We start from the raw sequence: 12,035 nt of genomic DNA on the forward strand, positions 1-12,035 counted from the left end.
GCTGGTGCATGATGGGAAACTCTCCTGGACACTGCAGTGAAGTCCAGAAAACAGGACTAATGTTCCTGTTTGTAAAGGTTCCTTCAGGCCTTTAAAAGTACATTTGTTTTATCTATTTTTGTTTTAAATCTGTGTTTCCTCCACCCTCTAAAGCTGGCCTCAGTGTGCATCAGTGTCTCACATTGCTGCTGAATGTCTTTTTGTGCATAAATAACGAGCTCTTAAATTATTTTTACTGATCCATGTAGATGTGTTGATGCGTTTTGAATAAAAATTAGATAAATTTGGTTTTTCAACATGGGTTGCCATATTTGACCGATCACCAGTGTTCAAAGCTTCAAGTCCGACTTCCAGAGTTGCTGAACCTAACATAGCCTTTATATCATATAAAGGTGGACAAACCCTCTGTGACTTCACGTAGAGGTTTCAAAAAAGTTGTCATCTTAGCAGGTCTTGACTCCTCCTAAGCACCGATTCTTGATTTCCACATTCAAATGTATGCAAGGAACATATGATGTGAATTTTGTGATCCTACAAAATCACTGAGGGTCTACACAAATGTTTAGGTACAGACCAAATTTGGTCACTGCAGGCTCACTGACTGCACATGTACCAGAAAAACAGATGTTTATTAAGAAAAGAGGCTGTACTGAGGAGATTCTTCATCATCCACACCTTTATAGTCCATCATTCAAAGAATTGTAATTGAAATAGTTGCTGTCAGACGTTAGAGAACTTTGATTTGTTCATTCTTTCCATTGATGGAGCTGAAACACAGGAGGAAATTCTCCAGAAATTCTCGGCATTCCTCATCAGTAATCGCACTGACACTGTTCTACCTTTTCAGTCTGTAACCAGCTGCTATATCTGGTCAAAAGTACAAATTCACAACCTTTCAGAAACATCCATGTGAGCCTGGTGTGTTTTTCTCTGTATTGTGTACATATTATGGTATCAACAGAACCACCTCTACAGCTGCCGTTCACTTTAAAAGTCTGCATTGGTCATGTGGAAACCAAACCTTAACTCCCAGCTAATCCAGAAATAAACAAAGAGGTGGAGCATAGGTGGAACTCAGGTGATTATACATAACTTTACGTCTTAATAAAATTTAAATGGATGAGTTTTGTAAACAAATAAATGCTGTACAGTTGTCATCGACAGTGAAATTAGCTATAGAGACCAAAAACTGTTCTTTGTGCCAGGCTGTAAACACGTTTATTTTTGCTGTAAAGTTGGACATTTTAACTTGGAGGTCTGTGCAGATTGACTTATTCTTAAAGGCAGCATCCAGTGGACATTTGAGGAACTGCAGTTTTTTTTTTTTTTTTAATTTTTTGCATTGACTTCTTTTCTCAGTCTTGGAAGTTGCTGTCAGAGAGGGACCCAACAAATCAACAATGTTTTCCTTTAACAGGAAATAACTTGCAGCAGCACCAGGCTTAGTGGAGGCGGACATCTGCCTCAACCAGTCGGAGTGAGAGTGAATGTTAATTTTAAGGTACATGGACGTTCAAAAGGGATGTGTTGACCTTATTTGACACTTTCTGTATGTATGAGTTTATGGGGATTGACTGAGCTTTGGACCCTCAAGTGGAAATTTGGGCCCTTGGAAAGGCGGACATCTGCCCCGACCAGTCAGGGTGAGGGTAGATGTTGGATCCTAAAACTAAGTCAACTTTAAGGATAAAAGGTATTTATTTCAAAAGGGATGTGTTGACCTTGTTTGACACTTTCTGTGTGTATGAGTTTGTGGGGACTGACTGAGTTTCGGACCCTCAAGTGGACACTTGGGCTCTAGGGAAGGTGAACGTCTGCTTTGACCAGTCGGGGTGAGTCTCCTTAAACCACTAAGTCTATTCTAAGGATATGTGGACTTTTAGAGAGATTTCTTGACCGTATTTGGCACTTTTGAGGTCTTTATGTTGCTCCTACCCCTGCATTCGTCCATATTTATGAGTCCGTGTGCAGAAGATGGATGTAGAACGAGTCAGATTTATCGCCGTTCGTTGTGCAGCAGTGCGAGTATACACACTTTGTGATTACAGACAGTTATTGCACACACATTTAGAAACGCGTGTTCAGTGCCTGCTTTGATAAATGAGGCTCCCGGCCTGCGGAGAACTGAAGTCGAGTGTGAACGTTCGGCACAAAGTGTATTTAGCTGCGATTAGGGTGGTTTGTGTACCACACATACACACACACACACACACACACACACACACACTGCTCCAGACATTAACCCGGACAGATGAGGGTGGAACTCGGCCAATATCCCCATCAGAGGATTAAGTGGCTGCTTACAGCGGACAGTTTGGACATTCAGCTGCCGTCAGCAGCAACTTTCTAGGTCTGGATGATGCAGACGGACAGAGATACAGAGGAAAATATTAAAAACAGGATGGTGCATGTAGCATAAATGCTTATTAAACGGTTCAAGCAGGCATCAGAAAAGTGAGCTAGTGTTTAAAAAGGTGCAGGAAGAAGGATTCAGTGGCGTCTAATGCAGGTATTTCTCAAATGGAAAGCCAGATTTTATTATGTTGTTGTTGTATAGAGGCTTATTTTACAACTACGTTAGTGTGAGAGTTCAGAAATCAAATACTGACATACCTTATGTCATTATTTTACCATTAAGGTTGGTAATTTTCTGTCTGCATCTGATGTTAGAGTCACCCCTGATTAGAATAGTCCAGGACAAAAGAGGGTTTGAGGGAGAAAAAGTTCACCCAAAGTCAGAACATCCAGAGCTTGTTTGGGATTTCAGACATTGTACGAAAATTCAGTCCATTATTATCTAGATTATTCACATTTTTGTGCTTTCATATCCAGGTTATTGATAGTCATTCATGGAAATATTGAAGTTTCTAACAGTTTTGTGTATTAATATTGAGATTATTGACACTTCTGTATGTTATCATCCAGGTTATTGATAGTTTTCTGTGTTAATATCCAGGTTTTTGACAGTTTTTGAGACTTTTGGGCGTTATTACCGATGTTATTAATGGTTTTGTGTGTTAATATCCAGGTTTAGAACAGTTTCATGTGTTCATTTGTAGACTTTTGACAGTTTTGTACATTAAAATTCAGGTCTTCAGTAGTTTTCTGCATAAATATCCAGGTTTATAATAGTTTTATGTGTTAATATTTCAGTGTTTAACAGTTTTGTGTCAATATCCAAGTTTATAATCGTTTTGTTTGTTCGTATCCAGATTTATACTAGTTTTATGTGTTAATTTCCAGGTTTTTGACACTTTTGTGCATTATTTTCCAGGTTATTAACAGCTGTGTGTTAATATTCAGATTATCTACAGTTTTTTGTGTTAATATTGAGGTTTTTACAGATTACTGTAATAATGCAGGGCATTCACACACAGTTAATTGCAGTCTGTACACCACTGGATGCCTTGTTTTTATTATTTTTAGGGTATTCGTTGCTTGTGGCAGTGTAATTAATTGGTAATAACATGTTTCAGAGTGCAGCAGTGATGTTTGTCTGAGGGAGCCTTACTTGAGCAACAAAGCAAAGAACCTGAACTGTCCCGTTAATCATCATAATTCAGATTATGAGGACACTAAGAGAATAAAAGGATCTATGAGAAGCTGCAGCTGATTAAAGCATCTCCTAGCAGATAATATTTGGTCTCTGGGTTGTGTTTTTGTGTGAGACAGCAGCTGCCGTCTTGTTTAACTGCAGCTTATTGTTTACATGATTCCCCTGGTTAGACCCGGTTCAGCCGAGGTGCTGGTCGTCTGGATCCTGATTAGAGACGGTGGACTTCTGGGAAACGTTCTGGGAAACGTTCTGGGAAACGTTCTGGGAAACGTTCTGGGAAACGTTCTGGCCTGTTCTCACTTCTGCTGATATATTGAGGACAAATGCAGGTTCTCTGGGGGTAAAACAAACGGTTTGTTTCCAGCAGCAGCCGTGGTGCGTTTAAGGTCCCAAACATGAGCATATTTAGAAACCAGACTGTTTGCAGAATATATCATCACATCCAGACAAAAAACTGAAACAATCTAGTCCGGAATTTATGGAGTTTTTTCACCCAAGTCTACATTCTTTTACTAAGCAATATTTAAATATTTAAAATATATATTTTAAAATTGTTAATATCCAATATTTAACAGTTTTGTGCCATAATATCCAGGTTTTTGACACTTTGATGCATTAAAATCCAGATTTATAACAGTTTCATGTGTTAATATGTAGGTTTTTCATAGTTTTGTACATTACTATCCAAGTTTTTAACAATTTTATGCATAAATATCCAGATTACTATACAGATTACTGTCCATTTCCAGGTTTTCAACAGTATTGTGTGTTAATATCTAAGTTTTGACACTTTTGTGAGTCAATATCCAAGGTATTAATAATCTTATGTGCTAAAATCTAGATTTATAATAGTTTTGTGCATTAATATCCAGGTTTTTGACACTTTTGTGCATTATTACCCAGGTTATTGATAGTTCTGTGCATTAATATCTAGATTTCTAACAGTTTTATGTGTTAATATGTAGGTTTTTGACAGTTTTGTGCATAAATATCCAGATTACTGACAGTTTCATGTGTTAATATCCAGTTCTTTGACAATATTGTGTGTTAATATCCAGATTGGTGAGAGTTTAATGTGTTCAGATCCAGATTTTTAATTGTATTGTGTGTTAGTATCCAGGTTATTGACACTTTTTGTGCATCAATATCCAGGGTATTGATAATTTTATGTACTAATATCCAAGTTTTTAACAGTTTACAGCTACATCTGTTCATTTATATTCATTAGGATCTTTTTTATTTTCATTTTTAATGACAGTCAGAGAGATCTGGTTGCAGTAATTTTTCTTCCAGGACCCTCTTACTGTATTTCTGTGCTGCCATTCATGCTTCAGAGTTCCTGAGTAAGTGGTGACGAGTGTCCATGTGATTTATTCATGTGATGACATTGGAGCAGCTCTTAAAGTGGACACTTCACTTTAGCTTGAAATGATAAATGGATGTTTTTTACACCTACATTGACTCTTTAGAGCACTCTGAAGGGTGATTTGTACAAACTCAGTAAATATATGATCTGCAGGTGTAGCTGAATGTACTAACATCTAATATGTGTGTAGAGATTGCAGCTGATTGCATAGAACAAGAAGCTAGATTGATTTGTTTGAAAACCTGCAATCACGAGGGCCAAACCTGCTTCATGCAAGTATATAAACAGAAATAGCAACGTCAAGCTTCGACGAGGGCAAAAATATGACCCCTGTAGATGTAATCAGTTATAGGGCTCCTCAATATACAGTTCCAGCATCAACGTTGTGATGTTACAGATGCAATCCTCACTTGAATTGCAGCAAATTAAATGTGAAGTAAGCTAACATCATGCTCCAACTTTGTTTAATGCTTGATACAGCAAGAAAACGCACACGTTTCACATCAAATCTGATATAATTTACTCAGACTTAAAGGTTCTTGGATACACTAAGTTTCTTTATTTCTTTATTTAGAGGAAATTGAGTTTGTTGGAATGCAGATGTGCTCAGAAAAATGAGCGAGAAACAGGAGAGAAACACCAAAAAGGAAGGTTTGGTTGAAAAAAGAACACAATTATTCCTCAAATATTAATCATGAGTCAAATCTCTTTATGATGAAGCCAAATCTGAATGTCCTCTAAAGAAAAAAAGCTATTTTAGAGGACTTTGTTGATGTTCCACTGCATGAGAAAAGTTCCAAAACCTTCCGAAAGCATCATCTGACAGAAACAGCATCGTCAGGTTTTAAAAGGCGTTCGACACAGATTGAATTATGACTTATTCTCGTTCTCTTGTTGTACACCAGAGATCTGATTTAAGTTTTTTTTAAAAAATATTTACGTATTAATGACCTTCCTCAAGTGCATCCAGATGTTACCGTCCAGATGTTCCTCTGATTTCTGCTCCTGTATGATCTGAAGAACATCTGGCAGCCTCAGCTGCTGAAGAGTCTGACTGGTTTATTTCTCAGTCAATTCTAACATTAATATCAAACTTGTGACACACTTTAAACATCCAGATATTATAATGAACATGTCTTTGAAAATCAACGCCAGTCAGGTCATCCGAATGTTGGATTTATTAACTTTAATCGTTTTTGAAAGCATCATTAGCCCTCGTCTGTCTTACTGCAGCGTGACTACAAATAAATCCTTAAGGTTTTACGTAAAAAGTAAAGAAATCATCATTACTGTAATATACTTTAAAATATCTATATTGACCACTTTATCGATCGCTGGTGAAATTGGAGAAATTGAATTTAAAAATGTATTTCCATTTTCTACAAATATTACAGGCTCTGGAGGCTTTGCAATACTTAAAATCAGCCTCAGTGTTTGGCAAAAGTCAGCAGCAATAATCACTTTTTATTACTGCGCCAAGGAGGCAGAGCCTCAGTGGAGTTATGTGATGATCGGCGTCTGTCTGTCTCTCTCTGTCTGTCTGTCTGTCTGTCTGTCTGTTTGCAACATTACTCAAAGACGAACAGATTTGGATGAAATTTTCAGGGAAGGTCAGAAATGACACAAGGACCAAGTGATTAGATTTTGTTTGGTTCCACATATTTGTTAAAGACTTCTGTATCATTGCCAGATAGCAATTAAATAGTGGGGGTGTTTCTGAGTCCCATCAATTCCCGCCGTTCCCTACATATTTAGTTCACGTGATTCAGTATCAGTACATAACATACACATGCATAAAAGACTCCGGTGCTCAGTGCAAGGTCATTGTGTTTGTGGGTACATTCATATTAAATGGACACATTCTATGTTGCTGTGATTCCTGATTTCAGTAACTCATAAACAAATGCTGCATTTACAAAAAAAAAAAAAAGCTGCATTTTTTTTTAACATTTTATCAAGATTTTCAATTTGAATTCTAAGGCAAAAACAAAGGCATGAACAGTGATAAGAAAACACAAAATAGAATAAACAAATAACATTCGCAACAATGACAAACACGTGAATTGAGAGAAAAAAAATAAAGAAAATAAAATAACCAGATAAATAAATAAAAAGGGGAGGGGGCAGAAATCACAGCAGTGTCTACTTCTTCGCTGTACAGCTGTCCATCTTAGGGTACAACAGTGAGGTAGGAGAGCAAAGAGAGGGTCATTGGTCGTTCATATGCTCTAACACTGGATTCCATATCCTGGAGAACTTCAGGATGTTACCGGAAAGTTCGTATCTCAGTTTTTCCACATGTAGAATACTCATGAGTTCCCTCAGACAAGTCTCAAACTTGGAGGCAACATCAGATTTCCACAGTTTTAGGATAAATCTCTTAGCAATTATCATACAAAGAGTCAGTGCAGCACTTACATTACAGTCCAGGTTTTTAACATGTTAGAGGATCCTAACAGAGCAGCTTCAGGGTCAGGTGTTAAAATGATGTTAAAAACAGATGAAAACTATTGAAAGATGAGAGACCAAAAATTATGTATTTTCAGACAAGACCAGAAGAGATGTGTAAGAGTACCTTCTGCTGCATTACATCTGTTACACAGTGGAGAAAGATTAGGAAAGATTTTACTTAATCTAGTCTTAAAATAATGTAATCTATGAACTACCTTGTACTGGATCAGTTGGAGCTTAGCATTTATCCAGCAAGACTTGATATTTGTTAGTACTTCATCCCATGTTTCATCCTCCATCTCAATATCCAGCTCACCTTCCCAGGCTTGTTTCATTTTAATAGTAGCTGAATCTAGAGTACTTGAGAAATAGGAGACCAGCTCTGAGATCAGGCGTTTTGCTTCAGGGGGTCCCAGGAGGGATCTGAACAATGCATTATTTTCAGACGGTAATTTATATGACTTAGTAATCTGTTGGACATCGTGTCTCAATTGTAAATATCTAAACTGTTTTTGAAAGGGAAAATTTGGACTGTAATTGTTCAAAGGAGGGTAAGTGTCCATCAACATAAAGGTCTTTTAAACCAACAATACCCATAGAGCTCCACTCTCTAAAGGCAGTGTCCGTAAGGCATGGCCAAAAAGCATGGTTCTGCCAGATTGGAGTGTGTATTGAGGTGTTTGGAAGCACAAAACGCTTTCTAATTTGATTCCAAATCCTCTGAGTATTCAGCAGAACAAAATGATCCTTCCTGTAGACCATGGGGGGCCTTGGGGACGAGAAGAGGAGAGCAGGGAGAGAAGTCTTGTGGGTTAGGCTTTTTTCAATGGCAAGCCAAGGGGGCGGGATGAACCCATCCCCTTCCTCATAGCTGTACTGCCAGTACACCATAGGAAGACCCAGGCCCCCACAGTCTCTTGATTTCTGAAGATGGCTTTTAGCAATCCTGTGTGTTTTATATCCCCAAACAAAAGGCATGATAATCATATCCAGAAGCTTAAAAAAGGATTTAGGAATGAAAACAGGAATGTTCTGAAATAAATATAAAAATCTCAGCAGCAAGACCATCTTGACAGCATTTACACGTCCGATCAAGGGTAAAGGCAATGTTCTCCATGTTTCTATGTTTTCCTTGAGTTTGTTCAATTTTTCTGTGAAATTCAGTGTGATGAGTGTGATGCCCAACTTTCTAGCTGGTACAAGCAGTTGAGAAATGTTATATTGCTTGAATATTAGTATAGTGGATGGGAGCTCGGAAAAGTGCGTCTACACCATAGTATTCGCAAATGCTCAAAAAAGCTGCATTTCTGACAATGCTATATGGGGGAATGGGCAGCCTTGGCGGAGTACTGAGCTCTCTGAGTGCTTTTCTTGTATTTAGCATGTTTAGCATTTAGTTAGTTCGATTTAGTTTCTTTCTTTCTTTTTCATATTTAACATATTATTTAGCATTTAGTTAGTTTTTCTTTCTTATATTTTGTATATTTAGTTTTAGTTATTTTCTCACTTTCCCTTCAAAACGTATTTTAAAATTCAGTTTAGTTGTGTAGAAACGTAACTTTGTGTAGACTGGGTTGTGACATGTTGGCAGAGATGCTGAATTATTTAATTTATCATGAGGTTCTTGACTTCTACACTCCAGAGACACCAGCTGAAGCTGTCAATGACGGTTCTGATTAATGGATTCATTGTTCATTGTATAAATTAAGTGACAAATTTCCATCACATAGAGTCCACGTCTTTTATTTGACCTGTGACCTCCATCCGTGGAGAACCTGACGTCCTCCAGGGTGATTGTAAAGCAGACGGTATAATTCAGTTTGATGAGGAATCTCTGAGGTTCAGCCTCAGATTTATTCTGTATGCAGGAAGCAAAGTGCTTGTTTCATCAGTTTTAACCCTCATCTGAGACCAGTGTCTCCTCGCTGAACCTCTCTGTTCCTTATTAAGCTCTCTGCTCATTATAGCTTCTCCTTTTGGACGCTTCATTTACTGGACCCAGAGGTTTTGTTCTTGTCCTCTGAGGACCTGCAGAACTCTCCAGGTCTAATGTGGAGGTTCAGGAAGGTTCCAGGAGCTGCTGTTTGAGACTTTTATACCGCGACTGCTTTTATGAATTCACCTCGAGACTTGTTTGTGATGGTTGTAGGTCACAGCGGATGTTCCCTCCATGCAGTGATTTCATGTCATGTTTTTGGCTGCACTGGACACTAAATATTAAAAGTGTGTTAGAGTAGTTACAGACAGAAAGTTTCCTAAAAGGCAGACTTGGCGGAAGGAGCTTCACAGGAATTTCAGTGTTTAGTACAGATACAATGGTTTGTAGAGGATGAATCCTGATGAATTTGAGGGTATTTCTAATATGTTTTTACAGAGTCTCAGTCAACAGAGTCACGGTAATTCTAAGAACATCAGTTAAACTTCAGTAAAATCCATTTTACCTTCATCCAAGAGGCTTCTTCGGCTCTAACTGGCCGATTGAGAATCCCAGTTATTTATTCTCACATCCAGCTCACCTGCCTGGAGGTGTGAAAGGTCGTGGAAGTTCCAGGTGATGGATGATACGAGGTGTTAATGTTGGTAAAACTGTCTGGTGAGGGATCTAAAGGTGGCGTTATCTGGGGACTGAAGAAGCCTCTTGGATGAAGGTAAAATGGATTAGAGAACCAAAACAAACCAAGTTTAGTTGGTTTCTACTGACGTTCTCAGGATTTAATATACTGGAGTCAGAAAATTAAGACTTTTTTCCCTTAAAAAATGATTCAAACCAATTTATGGATTATCAGAATTCATTTAATAGCTTACAACTGATCAGTTAATAGTTGCAACTCTGTTTATTTGCATGTTAAGACTGTTTGATTTAGACAAAAGCAGCTACAGATGAGTAGAAACTGGCCAAGAATCAGTTTTTCTCAGCAACAAATGGACGAAAACTGGTTCATTCTGAGGATAAAACACATAAAACAAGCTGAGCAAGCTTCTATACGTGGTCCAATACAGTAAGGAGTGCAAAGATCTATACATCTATCTATATTTAAGGATAAGGGACACCTTTTATGAAGACAGTTCAGATTCTGTACAGACAAGTAAGTTGGTTTTAGAGGGAAGCTCAGGAAACCGTTTATGTTAAACTAAAACAACCATCTTTAAACAGAGGACGCCATTCATCAGGTCCTCATGATGCAGTCTTTAGATCCCTCTCCAGACAGCTTCACCAACATTGACACCTCGCATCATCCATCAACTGGCATTTCACAGCCTTTCACACCTCCAGGCAGGTGAGTATAAATATCTGGGACTCTTCACCAGTCAATAAGAGCTGAAGAAGCCTCTTGGATGAAGGTAAAATGGATTCAAGAACCAAAAAAAAAAAAAAAAAAAAAAAAAAACTTCTACTGAAGTTCTCAGGATTAATATGACCTGGAAGACTGAGAATCATTGGGAGATTATAATATGCAGTAGGTTTCACATCTTCTTTTATGAATAAAACCCTGCAATTGATGCGGAGCTCCTCCTGTAATAGACAGAAGTTTAATTGTTAGCAAGTTTTTCTGTCTTGAAAGCCAGACGTTTAACTCTCTTCCACTGAAACACTTTACCCAAGAGAAAGGCAAAATTATGCTTATTTTATGGAAGAAGATCCAGATTTTGCTTTTTTATAGTCAGGAAACATCTTGTTTTTTCCTCATTTTGACCCAAAATCATTAAAATCCTGGCCAAGTCAGCCAATTCTTGCTGTTTTTAGAGGAATTAATTAGAAGTTTAATCAGTTTTGACCACTGACGTCCACTGAAATGTGCAATATGTGATACACAGGCTGAACAGATTTTAGTTTAGCTTCCAGTTCAGTTCAATGGAGACACCAACAGTCTGACTGGGCAGCTGCTACTGACCATAAGGACCAGACAGATTTAATTATCCTTAGGCTCATTTATTACTTTAATGTCAGCAGTCTGGATAGCAGGAGTTCATCTGGAACTACAACAGGAGGAAGAAAAAAGAAACCGTCAGTAAGCATAGTGAAGAATGATTTAGCGTGCAGTGATTTTATTCTTTATTTTTTACAACATCCTGGTTCATTATTCAGAGGTTCAGCACAGAGTGAGTCGACTGGGTGACATTTTAGGAAAAATGATGAATGTGTTTCTGGATGAAAAAGTCGATCCAGGATCTAAATATGAAGCTACAGTCAGCAAAATACAGTCTGGTATAAACTGGATGGATGGATGGATGGATGGGTGGGTGGATGGATGGATGGATGGGTGGGTGGGTGGATGGATGGATGGATGGGTGGATGGGTGGATGGATGGATGGATGGATGGGTGGGTGGATGGATGGGTGGGTGGATGGATGGATGGGTAGGTGGATGGATGGATGGGTGGATGGATGGGTGGATGGATGGATGGATGGATGGATGGGTGGATGGATGGGTGGGTAGGTAAATGGATGGATGGATGGATGGGTGGGTGGATGGATGGATGGGTGGGTGGATGGATGGATGGATGGATGGATGGGTGGGTAGGTAAATGGATGGATGGAGAAGTTCAAGGTATTCAGTAGGTCACACATGTACATTAAAAAAAAAGGAATAATGTGCAAAAAAAACATGCAAATCATGCAGTAAGTGACAAACAGGTGCTAAATTGTGCATTTGGAAGTCTA

At 38.3% G+C, this 12,035-nt stretch overlaps 1 protein-coding gene across 1 annotated transcript in view; it reads left to right on the top strand.

Annotated features, from left to right (window-relative positions):
* LOC111579966 (kelch domain-containing protein 8B) overlaps positions 1-12,035 on the top strand; it is a 269,839-nt gene that overhangs the window by 2,322 nt on the left and 255,482 nt on the right. The gene's annotated exons all lie outside the window — the stretch shown is intronic.

This window comes from Amphiprion ocellaris, chromosome 8, assembly GCF_022539595.1.
Source record: "Amphiprion ocellaris isolate individual 3 ecotype Okinawa chromosome 8, ASM2253959v1, whole genome shotgun sequence".
Taxonomy (NCBI): domain Eukaryota; kingdom Metazoa; phylum Chordata; class Actinopteri; family Pomacentridae; genus Amphiprion; species Amphiprion ocellaris.